Genomic DNA, 19,936 nt, shown 5'->3' on the forward strand with positions numbered 1-19,936 from the left:
TTATCTAATGCATAGGAAATCAGAAAAAAATTTAAACTTTCAGAAATTCATAGCTATGGCTCAAAACCAATTAGGTAAAACGTTAAAGTTCTTGTAATCTGATAGGGGTGGATAATATTTGGATATGTGGTTCCAAGATCATTTAACTAAACTTGGGATTTCATCTCCACTTACTGCCTCGAGTACTCCGCAACAAAATCTTTTAGCGGAACGCTGGAACAAAAGTTTATTGGAAATTGTAAGATGCATGCTTAGTTACTCAACTTTGCAAACTTCGTTATGGGGACATACAATTGAAAATACGAACGACCCTCTAAATGGCATGTCGTCTAAATCGATCCCCAAAACACCTTTAGAACACTGGAATGGTCATGGACATATTTTACACAATCATAGAAGATGGGGGTGTCTCGCCCATGTCCTGAGGAAAAAGGAAGAAAAGTTAGAACTGCGAACTGAAGTTTGCATGTTTGATGGCAACCCTAAAGGAACTCGGGGTGGACTTTTCAATAGTCATTCAGAAAAGAAAGTGTTTACTTCCATACATGGGATCCCAAACTACATTCAAAAAGGTTAATTACAATTAAAAAGTTACAACCAGCTGACTTAAGCAGAAAATTAGGGTTTTACCATAAACCCCGACCGTGGTGGTCGAGCAGGCGCATATGTACACATTGTCCCCGAAGCTCTCCAACTCAAGAATGGGCCAGCTCTCTTTTTCCCTTACCCTGCACCATATAGCACCCGCGAGCCAAGGCTTAACAAGAAAACTTAAACATGCTCATAAGTAGTTAATAACATGTTACCAAATCATAATAATCATGCATATTACTCATATAAATGACTACAAAGACATACGGCGCCGGCTGCCCTAATTGAATGATTGATGAATCATACCGGAGCGTGTTGCCTAAAATACATGATTAGTGAATCATACTGGGGCTCATCGCCATAATACATGATTAATAAATCATACTCGGGCTCAGCACCCTAATGCATGATTAATAAATCGTACTAGGGCTCAGCGCTCCAATACACGATTAATAAATCATACTGGGGCTCAGCTCCCTAGGATATGGGACTAATGAGTCACCCTAGGGCCATTTGCAATATCCTCTGTATAACCATCCTTGGAGCTGGCCCAGCGTACTTGGCACTTTAGTTTTCCATGACCAATAGGTTGGTCAAGCATATGCCATGCTCCTGATTAGGCATAACCATATCGACCAACGCTTAGAATGCTATCACCGTCCTTGACTTATAAGTCAATGCTTTTCGACCAGCGCTCCATGCTATTGTGGTCATTGACTTATGAGTCAACACTTTTCGACCAGAGCTCAACACTATTGATGTCCTTGACTTATAAGTCAATTCTTTTTGACCAGCACTCAGCGTACTAATGTCGATCTTGACTCATAAGTCAAGTCCGGGGCCTAGCCCTAGCATATGGGACTAATAAGTCACCCTAGGGCTCATTGCCTTATCCTCTATATAACCAGCGTTGGAGCTGGCCCAGCGTACCTAGCACTAAGTTTTCCACGACCATTGTGTCGGATAAGTGTATGATGCGCTCTTGGTTAAGCTTAACCATATCGAGTAGCGCTCAATGTGCTATTGCCACCCTTGACTCATAAGTCAATGATTTTCGACCAGTGCTCAACACTATTGCCGCCCTTGACTCATAAGTCAATTCTTTACGACTAGCGCCCAACACTATTGCCGTCCCTGAATTATAAGTTAGACCTTTTCAATCAGATTATGCAAACAAGCATATATCATATATCAAATATATAGATACAGAGCATTCAACATGCTTAATTAACTATCACAAGCATAATCATAATCATGTACATTCTCAGAGGCCCAAGCTCTGATCAAATCTATATTCAACATTCAGGCAAAGCCCTAATCACATACATCACGTATTGGGTGTAGTTTTCTTACCTTTGGTCCAAGCATAGGTTATGAATGAACGACCACAATCCCGGTAATGAGCACCTAGTGATAACCTAGTCACAACCATAATATAGAATCCCATCAGTAATGATCAAATAAAGGCTTCCGGATTGAGTCCTAGCTTCCGGGACTTCAAATTCTACTAAATCAGGTAGTAGGATCGATCACGAGCCCTTAGGTTTGAGTCCCCACACTCAAAACCTTCCCAAGGCCAAAAAATTCCTTACGCGTCACGGCCCCAAGCTTCTGAGTCGTGGCCCGCCCAATTTCGAGGCCCCAACCTCTCCTCTCACTGAATACGCGCCGTGGCGCGACCTCGAATCAGGAAACCGACAAACTTCTGAGTTCATAAGGGTTGCGACACCCTAAGAACATGGCCGGGGCACGACCCCAAGTACTCAGATTTCTCAGATCCAAATCCTTCCATAACTCACCCCAAACTGTACCAAACCCACAATTCAATCTCACAACATCTCTATATTGTCTCAAGCAACAAAACTAGCCATCCAAATGGATCAAAAACTCATCGAACCATGAAATCCAAATCAAAACTCAAGAAACTCAAGGAAACTGAAACTCACAAACTTAAATCATTGACTACCTCTGATTACGTTATTTCCTAGCTAAATCTTCCGGCTATCAAGCTTCTAATTTTCCCTAAAATCGTTATGACTCTAACCTGGCTGAATCCAAGCCCTAAAACTTGAGTTTCCTTCGAAAATGTTATGGAGCATCAAAAAGAAGAACATGAGAGAGATAGAGAGAGAGTGTGTTCTGAGTTTATAGCTATGAGAGGTTACTTCGAGTTCAAGTAACCTTACGTAAATCCCAAGACTCGGGGTATCCAAAAACATCCCCGAGGGAAAAATAGTCAAAATCTCCATAATTCCCTCTTTATCTCACTAATTCCAAATATATCCTCAATTATTCATTCCCATTATCCAATATCTCGGTAATGTACTAAATACCCAAAACTCCCCTTGACTCACCCCGAGTCGAGTATTGGTCCTATTGTGACTTTCCCACTAGCTTGCTCCCTAGGATCGTCTCGTGTCGAGTAACAAAAATATATCCACATAATGATGTGGTCTCACACATATATCACATATATTCCAAATATACCCATATCAGGCCAAATTACAAAAAATTCCCTTTAAACCAGAAACAGGCCCACATGCATATTTAATACACCTAAACATGCATATCAAGTCATGCTATAATATAACTCACATAATCATATAATGATACACATATATCACATAATCACATAATTTTCCATAATTTCCATCATGCCCCCCCAATCAAGGCCCTAAGCTTTATTAGGTAATTTGGGATGTTACAACTATCCTCTCCTTACTGAAATTTCGTCCTCGAAATTTTATCTGAACAACTCGGGATACTAATCTTGCATATCTGATTCCAGATCTCAGGTCTCTCCCTCGACCTTGTTGTTCCTCTACAATGCCTTAACCAAAGTTATAGTTTTGTCCCTCAGAACCTTGTCCTTTCTGTCTAGTATCTGGACTGGCTATTCCTCATAGGAGAGATCTGCCTCAAGCTCTAGATCATCGTAACTCAACACATGAGTCTCGACTGACACATATTTTCGAAATGTCAAAATATTAAATACATTATGTGTTATATTATTTATAATATAATGTAATATTATATTATTTTATAATATAATGTCTTAGAGTAAATAAATGTGACAAAGAGTGTCACATATTATAACATATAATAGAGAGTTACATTATTTAGATATATGTGAAATATCCAAACATATAACATATTTTGTATTACAAATTCAATCACAAATTTGTAACTTCCAAATATGACCCATTATTGTGTAGATTTGTTGTTACACAATATATGAGATGAATTTCTTAAAGCCATACGTGAAATGGCTGTTAGAGATGTGATTTTAACTCCCATAATGTGTATGAAAGTTACAACATCAAGTGGGAATGAATTTGGAACGTTTTGGCAAATTTGGAAAATTGGTTGCTGAAAAAATGTCTTGGGCCGCGGCCAGTGCTTTTCAGGCTGTGGTTCAAGAGGCAGAAAAACATCGTGGGTCGCGCCCAGTATTTTTCAGGCCACGGCCAGAGTGGCTGATAGCATGTTCCAAACTTCGATTTTATCCAATTTTGAACGTTTCCAACAACCAAGTAATTCCCAAATCTTTATTTTAATTCCATAAAAACCCAATATATCATTGGTAACAACCATGGTGGTTGGTGGAATTTGAAATTCAAAGGGTGTCTCAAAACTCTATAAATAGGAGACTATTGCTCACTTGTAAGACACACCATTTTCCATCCACAAAGCACTTGGCTGAAAAATACACCATGGAGACTTGATAATTCGAGAGAGCTTTTTCCTAGAGAGATCCCTTAGTGCTTAGGGAACAGGGGGAAATAAGCTTTTAGACAAAGGTTTTGGACCTTGTTCAAGTTGGTGATCCCCACCACTCTACACTTTGGTTGTGTGAGAGTTTGTTCTTTTTATTGGTTTTATTTTCATTATTTTGTTCTTGTTGATCTTATTTACTTGTATTATTATTGTTTTGAGTTTGTAATCTTCTTCTTCTACTTCTTTCTATTGACTTGTATTTTGAGCAATTGAGTTGTAATATTTCTATAATCAATTTTATCTTGTCTATTGTATTTTTGCATAGAGTTGTATTTTGGTTTTTCCATATTTCCATTGAGTATAAAAATATATTCTCTAACATTATGTACGACCGACAATGCCGACGATAAGGTCAATCTATAGGCCACCTGACCGATCCTCTCCAAGATCTCAAACGGTCCTACAAATCTAGGGCTTAACTTGTCCTTTTTCCCCAAATCTCCTCACCCATTTTCGTGATGAGACTCTAAGCAAGACATAGTCTTCCACTTGGAACTCCACATTCCTCTGCTTCAGATTAGCATAACTTTTCTGTCTATTCTAAGAAGCAAGCATCCGAGCTCTAACATTTTCAATAGCCTCAATGGTCCTCTGAACTGTCTCACGACTCAAATATTTCCTCTCGCCCATCTCATCCCAGGGAATGGGCGGTCTACACTTCCTACCATAGAACATCTCATAAGGTGCCACTCTAATAGTCAAATGGTAGCTATCATTATAGGAAAATTCTATTAGAGGCCAATATTCATTCTAGGACCCTTCAAAGTCCAATACACATGCTTTAAGCCTATCTGATTTACCATCAATCTAAGGATGATAAGCTGTACTAAATTTTAGCTACGTACTCATCGCCTTGACCTGCTACCAGGTTAGGCACTTTGCCACGAAATCCATCATGATGTCCTCCCACTTTCACTCTGCGATACTCAAAGGCTGTAATAGCCCTACTAGTTTCAGTTACACTGCCTTGACCTGCTACCAGGTTAGGCACTTTGCCACGTGCTCAATTATGGTCCTCTTCATCCCAGGCCACCAATATAAACCTTTCAGAGCCTGGTACATCTTCGTGATGCCTAGATATAGAGAATAAGGGGTAGTATAAGATTCATCTAGAATCTTCCATCTAATCCCAGTGTCCATTGGTATACAAATCTAATCTTTATACCTCAATAAACCCATGCATGTCACTGTATAGTCCTTAGCTATTCCAGCAAGGACATCCCCTCTAATCTTTCCCATTTGTGGGTCACTCAACTATTTTTCCTTTGATCCTCTATAAAACAGTAAACCGAAGCGTAATGTTAGCCAACTAGCCCAACAATAACTCGATACCAGCTCTGGTCAAATCTTTTACCAGTTCCAACCAACGCCTCAATCTTAGTTGGATCCACCTTGATCCCATCCCTACTGACAATGTGACCAAGAAAAGTCACATGCGATGAACAGAACTTACATTTCTTGAACTTCCTAAACAATCTGTGTTCCCTCGGCCTCTGTAGAACCAACCTGAGATACTACTCAGGTTCTGCCTCTGACTGAGACTAAACCAAAATATCGTCAATGAAGATGATCACAAACTAATCTAGATAGTCTCTGAACACCCTATTCATCAAATCCACAAAACAGCTAGAGCAATAGTCAAACCAATAGTCGTGACTAAGAACTCATAATGCCCATCTCTGATACAAAAGGAAGTCTTCAGTATATCCTCCTCCCTGATCCTCAGCTGGTCATAACCAGATCGAAGATCTATCTTTAAGCATATCGTCTTACCCTATAACTGACCCTTTAGTTCCTTCAGCTCTACTGGAGCCATTCACTACGGTGCCCTAGGCACTGATTCTGTCCCCAGAACATAGTTAACAACAACTCTTTCTCCCTGTACCAAGGTAACCCTGGTAGATCCTCTTGAAACACATCTAGAAACTCCCAGACTAATCTAGTCAGTCCTAGTCCCATTGGCACGACCTAAGTGGTATCCACCACACTAGCTAAGAACCCTATGCATCCATCTTGCAATAGGCCTCTGGCCCTAACTACAAATATCACGGGTATACAAGGTCCATGCACAGTGCCAACAAATACAATGAGTTTCTCACCCTCAGGCTCCAGGGTTACAATCTTTTACTTGCAACCTATCGTTGCCGCATACTTGGCTAACCAATCTATATCCAAGATCATATTAAAGTCGATCATAACCAATTCTATCAAATCACATGATGAATCTTTTACCACGATAATCTAATTCGTCTCTTAAAAATTACCATTAGAATTCCAAATTCTTATCACAACATATACATGTAATCCACCTACTACGTCTATGCCTTTACTAGATGCAGCAAAACAAAGAACCACGTGGCACCAAAACCAATCAGCGTAAAAAAAGAATCACAACTAGTAAGTCGACATGTCACTACTGAGGGACCAGCCTCTGATTACAACAGAGCAAACATTCAAGCTGGAGTCGAGCTGTCTGCCCCCTTTGGTTCGTCCTCCCTTAGTCCTGAGCAATCCCTCCTGAGGTGCCCAACCATCCCACATAAAAAACATGCCTTTGTCGGTATTCTCCCAGATGGCACCTCTTACACCGAGCGCATTACTGGTACAGTTTCCAGTACTCAGCCTCGCCCTAATGGCGTATCTAAGCAACTCAGAACCACTTTTCTAGTTCATGGATACTGAATATGTTGCTCACTTTTCTTTTTTGATCAGTGCGGCCATTGCCCTTGCATGATCCAACAAACAGAGGTATCACTGCATAATCTCCGCACTCTTCGACACTCTCCCTCCATGTCTCATTTCCTGTGCTCTCAACAAAATGAGCCATACCTACCAAATCTACATAGGTAGAGATCCCCTGTTCTAGGGCGATTTCAACGCCCTACTATCTCGGAATTCAATCTCTGGATAAATCGCTCCTTGTGAGCGACATTCCTGGGTACCATATCAAAAGAAAACTTGGCCAACCCATCAAAATTGTTAACATACTCTGTTATTGTCGTGTTTCCCTTTACCAAGTTAAGAAATTCACTTGTCTTTGCATGCCAAATCATAAGTTAAGAAATTCACTTGTTAACATACTCTGTTAACATAAGCTGTTAATAACATGTTATTAAATCATAATAAGCATGTGTAGTAGTAATAACCCTACTTATGCATGCCTACCACTCATATAAATGACTATAGTGTCATATGGGACGAGCTGCCCTAATTAAATGATTGATGAATTATACCGGAGCCCGTTGCCCAAAATACATGATTAATGAATCATATTAGGGCTCAGTGTCCTAATGCATGATTAATAAATCATACTGAGGCTCAGCACCCAAATACATGATTAATAAATCATACTGGGGCTCAGCGCCCTAATGCATGATTAATAAATCATATTGGGGCTGAGGGCCATAGGATATGGGACTAATAAGTCACCCTGAGAACCTTTTCCCTATCCTCTGTATAACCAGCCTAGGAGCTGGCCTAGCATACTTGGCGGTTTAGTTTTCTACGACCAATAGGCCGGTCAAGCGTATGTCATGCTCCTGATTAGGCATAACCATATCAACTAGCGCTCAGCGCACTATCACCGCCCTTGACTTATAAGTAAATGGTTTCCGACCAGCGCTCCACACTATTGTCTTCCTTGCTTTATAAATCAATTCTTTTTGACCGGCACTCATTGTGTTAATGTCTATCTTGACTCATACGTCATCCTGGGGCCCATTGCCCTATCCTCTATATAACCAACCTTGGAGCTGGCCCAGCATACCTAGCGTTGAGTTCTCCATGACCATTGGGTCGGACAAGCATATGATGCACTCCTAGTCTGTCATAACCATATTGACCAGCACTCGACGCGCTATTGCTGCCCTTGACTCATAACTCAATGCTTTTTGGCCTGTAATGACCCAACTATTTCTAAGACCTAGGACCATGAAAACTACTAGATTTGGCTACTATTTTGGGAAACATACATAAAATATTGTATCAAATACAAGATAATATAAAATATAAAATAAAATGTGATATGGTATGGGATCCCATTGTTTATAAAACATAAAACATAACTTTAAATACTAATTGTAGAATTACAACAATAACATAATTTAAAAGACTAAAAATTAACATCATCCTCGATCAACACGCAGTCCATTGAATCCATTCATCCTAAACACACAAGCCAAGCTGCCATGAATCCTTCCGCCTTCCATATTCATTTTCCTGCATCAACCTAAAAAAATAAAGGAGTGAGCCTAATGTCCAGCAAGGAAAATCTGCTAACACATAAATCATAAATCATAAGACTAAATCATAAACATATACTATAAAATATATGACTATAAAAAACATATATCATATAAGACTACAATATTAATGGCCATTAACTCAATAACATGGCATATGATAAACCATCTAGGTCCTCTGTCTACTAATCGAGGTAGGTTAGATCACATGGTAGTATATGATAACCAATCTAGGTCCTCTACTAGTCGAGGTAGGGTAAATCATAACTCTAAACCATGAAAATGATAAATAATCTTGGGGTATGCTATCGAAGCAACTATAAGCTCCAAATGACTACAAGACATATTTATACACACATATATATATATACATATCATAACATAAAACATATAATAACAAAAACATATCATAACATAAACATATAAGCACACAATATATATCCTATTTTCCTTACCTAAATCTGGGATATTTCATAACAAGATAAAGATTAGAACACTCCTATAAATCAACAGTAAAAATGGTGAGTATCTCTAAAGAATAAAGATGAAATGAGAACTAAACCATCAAGAAGAAACTTACCAAGAAGAACCTTAAGTTTCAAGAAACTTAAATACCTAATCAAGAATCATAAACAAGAGTTAGGATCTAAATAAAAGAAAACTATAGAATCATAAAGAACTGAACTTAGGGATAAGAATATCTTGAATCATCTTATGAATTGATCTAAACCTCAATAAAAAAATCTCACTATATCTCACTTCCCAAGTGTTTAGAAATGCTTAGAATGATAAAACTTTAACCCAAAACCTAAGTGTTTCTCTCTATAGTAACACTAGAAACTTGGAGGCTCTGAAGACTGCTTGAAGAATGAAGAAAATGACTGAGTACTATGTCCTATTTATAGAGTTCAAGGAGTGAAACTAACCCCTTTTGATTTGAATAAATAAATGAATATAAAATGAAAAAGATTTGAATTTTTGTTCAACAGACGCCCAGAACTCGGTCAAAATCGTTCAAAGGTAGGTCCAAGTGGTTAAGGCTATTCTTTTAAATTAAAAAACCATCAACATTGAAAAATACATCACCAGGGGTGATATATCACCTACCCTGGGCAATATATCGGCTCCACCCTAATCCTGAGCTCCGTTCGAACGTTCATGCAAAGTCGATGTGTTTTCCGTATCTTCCATAGGCGATATATCAGCCCCTATAGCTACAATATATCGGCATACGCCGATATATCAAACACGTATTTGAATTTTTTTTGCATATTTTGAATTGGTTAAATAGCTTTTATTGAGACATAATACGATCCTAATAGTTTCTGGAAGGTTCCAGAGCTTCTAGATCTTTCTTTTATTAAAACTATCCATAAAAAATACTCAATTCCTTAATAAACATGATTATGACAAGTGTCATGCTCTTAAAAATTCTATCTAAACCTTAGGTTATAATAAACAATATATCTAGGACCAGCAATATTAATCAAACCTTATGTTATAATTAATATTCTTAAACTATAGGTTAAACTTATAAAATCCATAACTATTGCTATGAGTTTCCAACTAAGTCCCAATTTGAACAAAAATCCATGGAATCTATCATACCACAAACTACTACTAACTACTATTACTATCTAGGTAGCTAGGTAAATATTCTAGGACACTACACGACCAGTACTTGATGCAATTTTCTTCCTTGACTCATATGTTCATGTTTTTTGACCAGCACCCAGCGCTATTGCCGTCCTTGGCTCAGAAGTCAGGCCTTTTCAATCAGATAATGCAGACAAGCATATATCATATCTCAAGTATATACAAGGCATTTGACATGCTTAATCAATGATCACAAGCATAATCATAATCATGCGCATTCTCAGAGCCCAAGCTATGATCAAATCTATATTCAACATTCTGGCCAAGCCCTAATCACGTACATCACATATTGGGTGCAGTTTTCTTACCTTTGGTCCAAGCATAGGTTCTGAATAAATGACCCTCGAGCAAGATTCCGGTTCCGAGCCCCTAGCTATAACCTAGTCACAACCATAATATAGAATCGCATCAATAATGAGCAAATAAAGTCTTTCGAACCGAGTCCTAGTCTTTGGGACGTCAAATTATACTAAATCGGATTGTAGGATCGATCTCGGGCCCTTAGGTTTGATTTCCCACACTCAAATCCTTTCAAAGGCCCAAAAATCCCTTACATACCATGGCCCTAAGCTTTTGAGGCACACCCCGCCCAAGTTAGAGGCCCCATCCTCTCCTTTCATTGAACACGCACCATGGGGCAGCCTAACAGATGGCGCGACGCGACCTCACATTAGAAAATGCCATACTTCTGGGTTCATAAGGGTCGCAACACGACTCCACGAACCCATATTGCTTAAATCCAAATCCTTTCATAACTCACCCCAAACCATACCAAACTCATAATTCAATCTCACCACATCCCTAGAATGTCCCTGGGAACAAAACCCGCCATCCCAATGGATCAAAAACTCACTGAACCATTAAATCCAAATCAAAACTCAAGAAACTTAAGGAAAATGAAACTCATAATCTTAAAGCTTTGATTACCTCGGATTACCTTGTGTCCTAGTTAAATCCTCTGGCTATCAAGATTCTAATTTTCCCTAGAATCGTTATGACTCTAACCTTTCCTAAATAAGAGCCCTAAAATTCGAGTTTCCTTCAAAAAATGCTATCGACCGTCAAAAAGGAGAAAGGAAAGAGAGAGAGAGAGAGAGAGTGTGTGTGTATTCTGAGTTTTATAGTTATGAGAGGTTACTTTGAGTTCCAGTAACCTTAAGAAAATCCCAAAGCTCGGGGTATCCAAAAACATCCCCGAGGAAAAAATTGTTAGGATTAATGCCCTTAAAGCATGTAAAGACATTTTATTGGTTTTAAATAAAAGTAAAATTTTATTATATTTGAATGTTATAATTATTGTTTGAACTAAAAATATAATAATATCAAGAAAATTCCCTATTCATTCATGAGAATATGATCCTGTATTAGTACGAGAGAATTAAGATCACATATAATGAATAAAATAGTCAGTAACATATTAAAGTAAGCAATCTTTAATGAATGGTTACTAGTACGGTTTGCTGAGGTTATAAGATGCAAGTAATTTAGATTGAGATTACTGATGTTGATAGACATCTTAGTAAAGGTGTTGTATATAATAGAGATTATATATGACAGGACCGATGAGAATTAATTATCTTTATAAACTTTCCGTTTGACAGAAAGATTTAATTATTGTCATAACAGATGATCCTTTGTAGATCAGTCTAAATCCTGAGTATTTATGGATCTTTTGATTCACTCGTTAAGGTCTCTTAGAATAATGAGGCTAATGACTTTTGTTTCGGAGATTCAATATCATGGTGGCTGGGACCATGAATTACAATATTGGAATACATGCTTTCCTAAGTGAATGAATAGTGGTTCCCTTAAGGGTTGATTCTGGAATTGAATAGTTATTGAGCTCCAATCTATGATTAGAATATAGATTAATTATTCACTAGTGAATTAATGGTACTCAAGGATCCAAAGGAAATTAGAAGGGTAAAAAGGTAATTTTTACCAACTCTAATTAACGAACCAATAATGGAGGACAAAACTACATATATTGATTATATCAATGGACTACTAGAGAAAAATTTGTAAAAATAATTCTATAAATACATAGAGTGCAATTCCATATTTATAGTGGAGTAATCATGGAATTAATAAATAAGGTTACTAAATTAAAGAGTTTAATTAATAATCTGGTTTATTGGTGCTTCGTATTATAGGTCCATGGTCCACAGATCACCTCTATCTTACACTGTCAAGGGTAAGGATGTCAAAAGAGAGATTTGTTAAGAGAAATGACTAAGTTGCAAAGGAATTAATTTTTCAGGGCCAGGAAATAATTATTTGATTATTATGGGTAAGTGAATAATTGTGAATTAATTAATTATTCAACTATATAGTTTTTATTTTGAAAAACTATATGTTAAAATTAATATTAATCTTTTTTGGATTAATATAAAGAGAGAAAATAAGAAATATCTTATTTATAATATGATATTTATTTAATTAATTTAAAACTGATATTTTAAGATAAAGTTAATTTTTAATTAACTTATATTTATGTTGGAATAAATGTCTTATCTTAAAAGTTGATTAAATAAACAAATGAGAAAATTAGGGCAACCATAATAGGGTTGGGCGACACAAACTGTACAGTACAGTGTGTGGTGCCTAGCATCAGAGTTTTTATCCCTAGGATTTGAATTTTGAATTTCAAATAAATTTTTTTAATCAGTTATTTAATTATTCTTTTTTAATGTGATTTAAATAGATTATTAAATGAAAATATCTAATCAGTTTTAATTTGAATTATATTTTAATTAAATAAAGATTATTTAATTAGATTAAATATTATTATAAATCTAATATACGGAATATTTCGAAAATTATGGTTAATCAGATTCTCTCTCTAAAGTGATAGTTTTCTCTAAACCTTAAAACTATTATATCCTTCTCTCTGTCAAAACTCTCTAGATCTCATGTGTTGAGTACATCTAGGGAGTCACATAAATCAACCTTTTGAATCCTGCATACCCACACACGTCCTTCTGTGTTTGAGGATTGGTTTAGAAGATCAGGGTGTGAGATCTCAGAACACTGGGTAGGAAGATCGTTGATTTATACAAAAAAACTCAAGGACACTTGATAGGCTATATGTAGAGTCCCAAAATGCTTACTTAGCTAGTTAGATAGTAGTAGTAGTAGCAGTAGTAGTAGTAAGTATTAGTTGGTAGTATGTTAGTTACCGTGGATTTTGGTTCAAGTTAGGACTTAGTTGGAAACTCGTAGCAACAGTTATGGATTTTATAAGTTTAACCTATAGTTTAAGAATATTAATTATAACATAAGGTTTGATTAATATTGCTGGTCGTAGTTATATTATTTATTAATACCTAAGGTGTAGATAGAGCCAATAAGGGCATGACACTTGTCATAATCATGATTATTAAGGAAATTAACTATTTTAATGAATAATTTTAATAAAAGAAAGATCTAGAAGCTCTAGAACCTTCCAGTAACTGTTAGGATCATATTATGACCCAGTCAAAGTTGTTATCCAATTCAAATTATGCTGAAAAAGTGCAAATACGCGTTTAATATATCTACGTATGCTGATATATTGCAGCATAGGGGCCGATATATCGCCTAACGGAAGATACAGAAAACACGTCGACTTTGCATGAACGATCGAACAAGCCTCGGGAATACTGGGGGAGGCGATATATCATGTAGGGTGGGCGATATATCGGCTCTATGAGTATAGTTTTGAAAGTTTGACTTTTTTAATTTTAAAAATAGCCTTAGCACTTAGATCTGCCTTTGAATGATTTTGACCGAGTTCTGGGCGTCAGTTGAACAAAAAATTCAAATCTTTTCATTTTATAATCATTTATTTATTCAAATTAAAAGGGGTTAGTTTCACTCCTTGAACTCTATAAATAGGACCTAGTACTCAGCCATTGCCTTCATTCTTCAAGCATTTGATCAGAGCCTCCAAGGTGCTAGTGTTACTATAGAGAGATACACTTGGGTTTTGGGTTAAAGCTTTATCATTCTAAGGTTTTATAAACACTTGGGAAGTGAGGTTTAGTGTGATTTTGATATTGAGCTTTAGAACAATCCATAAGGTCATTCAAGGTATTCCTATTCCTTAAGTCCACTTATTTATACTTCTTTAGTGTCTTTTATTCAGATCCTAACTCTTGTTATTGATTCTTGATTAGGTATTTAAGTTCTTGAAACTTAAGGTCTTTCTTGGTAAGTTTCTTCTTGATGGTCTTGTTCCCACATTCATCTTTATTCTTAAAGATTCTCACCCTTTTCTACTGTTGGTTTATACGAGTTTCTAAATCCCGTTCTTGTTCCCAAATATCCCGTCTTTTGGTAAGGAAAATAGGATAGTTTTTATATGCTTATATGTTATGATATGTTTATGTTATAATATGTTTATGTTATGATATGTTATGTTATGATATATATATATGAATATCTCTTGTAGTCCTTGGGGCTTATAGTTGCTTAGCTAGCAAACCTCAATGCTTTTATGTTGCTTGAGGCTTATAATTGCTTAGCTAGCAAACCCCAATGTTTTTATGTTGCTTGGGGCTTATAGTTGCTTAGATAGAAAACCACAAGATTACCATGTACATAGGCTAAAGTTGTGATATATGTTTTATAGTATATGTTTATGATATAGCCTTATGTTTTTTATTTATGATGTATGTTGTTAGTAGATTTTCCTTGCTGGACATTAGGCTCACTCCCTTATTTTTAGTGTGATGCAGGAAAATGATTATGGAGGCAGAAGGATTCTTGGTGGCTTGGATTGTGTGTGTGAGGATGAATGGAATGAATGGACTGCATGTCGATCGAGAACGAAGTTATTTATTTTTAGTCTTTTAAATTATGTTTTCTTAATGTAATTCCGCAATTAGTATTTAGAATTATGTTTTATATTTTGTAAACAATGGGATCCCATACCCTATGATATTTTATTTTATACTTTTATGTTATTGATACAATAATTATTTTAGAGTTTTAATAAAGTTATGATTATTTCTTATGTATGTTTTATTTAAATTAGTAGCTATGTCTAGTAGTTTTAATGGTCCAAGATCTTAGAAATAATTGGGTCATTACACTATAAGAGGTAATCCCTGATCTATTTGTTTGTGATTTAATATATATATATGTACATGATCCTGGCTGGTATTAATATTTATTAAAATGTGTTCATATATTCCACTGCATACCTTTGATTTTATCATTTAATACCAACAAAAATAGTCAATTATATGGTGCTATTGGGTTAGGAATATTATTGTTTTTCTAGATCTTGTGTAAGCCATAAAAGGCATAGGATATTTTGTAATTTTATTTCTTGAAATTTAAATTGAAAAATTTATAACAAAGAAAAAATAGAGGACCCGAGCCATGCACCAAGGAGGCACATGGCCCAAGCCTCCCGTAGCTGCACGCACCAGCCCCGTGGCTACCTCACCCACACGCGCACCAAGGTCCCGAGCCTCCACTTGTTGTCGTGCGTGCCAGACGCACCTCAGCCCCGCGCCTCCCAGCATGCAACCACGTGGCTCCCAGTGTGCAGCCCCATGGCTTGCAGTGTGCACCCAATGCCTATGCGCGAAAGCACCCGCCTTCCTCCCCGTGCGCCAAGCTCTTGGCCGAGCCCTGACACGCCAGCCTGCCACCCACCCAACCGAGCCCTTGGTTCCTTGTGCCGTCAGCTTTATTGGTGCCCAAAACCCTAATTCCTAAGTTGTTATAAAATATCTTTTATTTAATTAATTTTTAAATTATTTGATTTTAAAAGTTTAATTATCTTATTTTGTTTTTTTTTTAAAATAAAATATCTTTTAGTTGGTTAAGATATTTTAATATCTCAAGTTTAAATAATTATTTGAATTTGATTCTTTAATTATATAAATTCAACTAAATTAAAAAGATCGCAAAAATGGCTATTTAATTAAAAAAAAAATTAATTGAATAAATTAATTAGAAAATATGTTTCTAATTAATAAGTTTGGCAAAACAAAGTTCCTAAAGATTAGCAATAAAGCCTAAAGGAGAGGAGGAGCATTCTTAAAGAGTCATGAACATCTCAATGTGACCTATGATCTCCATTATTAGCACAACACCGTGAGATATGAATAGGGCCTCGAGGCAACTTTTTTTCCATCCCCATAAGGAAGGATTCTAGACATATCAATACCAAGGTTGGCTTCTTACGAAGATAGGAGGAAGTGATGTATTTTAGGCTTGATCGACCCTAAGGCAGCACTCTCTAAGTCAGCACTCTCTAATTAAATCATGAAATTCGAAATAATGGGTTACACTTATAAAGATGTAATTAAACTTTTGCGATGGATAATTGCCTCTTGACAAAACCAGCAGTACATTATATTTAAAACAGAAAATAAAGTGTTATTTTAAGTTTTAAATTATAAAGATAAGATTGTCTTATAACCTATATGAATTTAACTTGACATTCCCTAAGGCGACACTTTATTTGTTCGGTAATTTTATCGTGAAATAGTAAATGTTAATTTATGTGTTTTAATTGTAGCATTCATGCGTCATGTTTACTTTAAAAAACATTGATATTTTTTCCAAATGATAATATTGTTGTGTTTTATTTCAGTCATAAAATGTTGTCACCCAATTATTTTCCTATAATGTGCTCGGTAATGCATAAAAAGATTGATGATCATATAAAGTAAGTAAAAATGACTGAAGAGGATGAAGATGGATGGGCAAATTCAACTTTGTTCATTTTTCTGGCCAAAAATCTTAAACATATCTATAATGATAAGAGGCCTTCTCTTGTACCATCATGGGATGCAAGCAAAGAGGAACATGAGAAATATTCAAATTAGATGAGATCAAATCACATGACAAGACTTTACTGTCTTAGTACCATGGAAGAGAAGCTAAGGAAAAAGTTCAAACACATTGAATATGCTCGTGATTTGTGGGATGCTGCCTTTGAGGATTTACAGACAAGACCACAATAACGGAAATGGTAGATATGATTTACCTTTACCTTAGGCTTAATAGTGGATTGTGATAAATAAAGTTCTAAATCACTAATTTAGAAACCACTAATCAATTTTTTTGTTTTTTGCTCTTCTTTACAGACACTTGAGCGATCAGGAGGAACTTGCAGATGGAGACAAAAATTTGAAGAGGAAAAACATCTAGTTTAAGAAAGAGTTAAAGAAAGTTCGTTTATTTAACATTCTTTAGTTTTATTAAAAGAAAACTGCATTGTTGTTTGAACAATGTTTAGTTCATTTTTTAGTTAATTTGAAATTTTATTGCATGTAATGACTTTAGAATATTTTCTTTATAATTTGATTATTCTTAAGTTTTTTCTTTAGACATGCAATTGAATATTTGGACTTTATCGCTTTCAATAAAATAAACGAACGCTCAATAATTCAGAATAATTCAAAGTAGCAAAATCGCAAGGTAGCAAAAGACAAAATGTTTCAAATGAGGATGACACATATCTTTGGGATCTTAGACTTGGTAAGATAGGTCTAGATAGGATATACTGGTTAACAAAAGATGGACCTTTGAGAGAACTAAGAGTTAGAACTCTTCTGGTTTGTGAATCTTGTCTAGAAGGAAAATTACCAAATGTCATTTCTCTGGGAAAGGCAATAGAGCCAAAGAACCTTTGGAGCTTGTACACAGCGATGTTTGTGGTCCAATCAACGTACAAGCAAGAGGTGGGTATGAGTATTTCATCACTTTTATTGATGATTACTCAAGATATGGGCATACTTACCTAATGCTTAAGAAATTTGGAACCTTTGGTGTGTTTCAAGAATTCAAAGCTGAGGCTGAGAAGCAGTTAGGTAAGACTCTAAAGACACTTCGATCTGATCGAGCTAGAGAATATTTGGATTTAGAATTCAAAAATTTCTTATTGAAGCATGGTATTCTATCCAAACTCATAGCAGCAGGAAGGCCATAGAAAAATGGTGTTTCTAAAAGAAGAAATACGACATTATTGAACATGGTAAGATATATGTTAAGCTACTCTTCACTTCCTCTCTCATTCTAGGGATATGCCCTTCAAATGGCGATATAAATTTTGAATGCTGTCCCATCTAAGAACATTAGCAAAGCGCCACTGGAACTATGGAATGGAAACAAACCTAGTTTGCACCATTTCCGCATTTAGGGTTGTCCTGCTCATGTTCTTAAACCTAAATCAGGGAAACATGAATCAAGGTTTGAAGTGTGCATTTTTGTTGGCTACGCTCCAGAAACAAGAGGTGGTTATTTCTATAGTCCCAAGGTCAAAAGGTATTTGTTTCAAGAAATGCGACCTTCCTTTAACATGACTATATGAATTACTATAAACCTCAGAGCAAGGTAGTATTGGAGGAACTCATAGCTGATAAGATTCCATCACAATCATCTTCATCATTCAATGATAAACAACAAACCAAGGAAACCATGATTCTTGGAAAAGAAACCCCGGTGCAACATCATAGTGGGAGGATTGTGAGACAACCTGTTCACTACGAACATGAGGCACATGTCCTTGTTTCTAACATAGACAATGGCAATCCATTAACCTTTAAAGAAGCAATGGATGATCCTGAAAAGGAGAATGGCAAGAAGCCATGAACCAAGTAATGGAATTGATGTATTCCAATTTTGTCTGGGAAGTGGATCCACCTGAAGATGTCAAGCCCATAGGGTGTAAGTGGATATACAAGAAGACAAGAGGTGTATATGGGAAAGTAATGGGACATGAGAAATATAAAAGTGATTTATTCATTAGTTTGAGAGTTTTCAATATCAGTCTTGATCGAAGCAGAAGGTAAAGATCCTTGGTTGTTCTCAGGGGTGTATGGCCCAAATAGATATGGGGAGAGATCATCTTTCTTGGATGAAATAACGGGGTTAAGTGTAATTTGTGGAGAAATATGGTGTTGAGGGGGGTGAATTTAATGTGGTTCGGAGAGTACAAGAAAAGTTGAATAGCAGTTCTACTATGAAAAGTATGAAACTTTTTGACGACCTAATGAGGGAATTGCGACTAATAGATCCCAAACTGAATAATGTACACATGGTCAGATTTTAGACAACAACCCATATGATGCAGATTGGATAGATTTCTATTCACTAACAAATGGAATGAGTTAACTCAATTGTTAGACAGGAAGTCCATGTAAGGATCGTATCAGACCACAAATTGATAGTTCTTGACTCCAATCCGCCATCGTGGGGACCTAGTCCTTTTCGTTTTGACAATTCATGGTTAGAACATAGTTCCTTCAATAAGGAATTTGAAAAGACGTGGAAGAATGCACGAGCAGTAGGATGGCCAGGGTGCAAATTTATGGAAAAGTTGAAACAAGTTAAAGGAAAGGTCAAAGATTGGAGTAAGAAGGAATTTGGAAGTAAAAGATTCTTGGAACAAGCATTAGAGAGGCGAATCACAGAGCTTGACAGGTTAGAGGAGAGGGGCAAGTAGAACTCACAATTAGTAGAAGAAAGAAGTAGAATAAAAAAAGAATGGCAGCAGATTTCTCTGAGGAGGAAAGAGGGCTATGGTTGAAATCAAGATGTAGATGGGCTAAAGAGGGAGATGCAAACTCAAAGTTTTTCCATAATATCCTAAGTGCTAGAAAAGCTAAGAATTTCATATCTAGGATTGAGAAAGATGATGAATCAATATTACATAATGAGGATGATAT

General features: G+C 36.2%; 1 protein-coding gene across 1 annotated transcript in view; it reads left to right on the plus strand.

Moving 5' to 3' along the window:
• Positions 1-19,936, plus strand: part of LOC133796179 (uncharacterized) — a 42,910-nt gene that overhangs the window by 1,504 nt on the left and 21,470 nt on the right. The gene's annotated exons all lie outside the window — the stretch shown is intronic.

Source organism: Humulus lupulus, chromosome 8 (assembly GCF_963169125.1).
Source record: "Humulus lupulus chromosome 8, drHumLupu1.1, whole genome shotgun sequence".
Classification (NCBI taxonomy): Eukaryota; Viridiplantae; Streptophyta; class Magnoliopsida; order Rosales; family Cannabaceae; genus Humulus; species Humulus lupulus.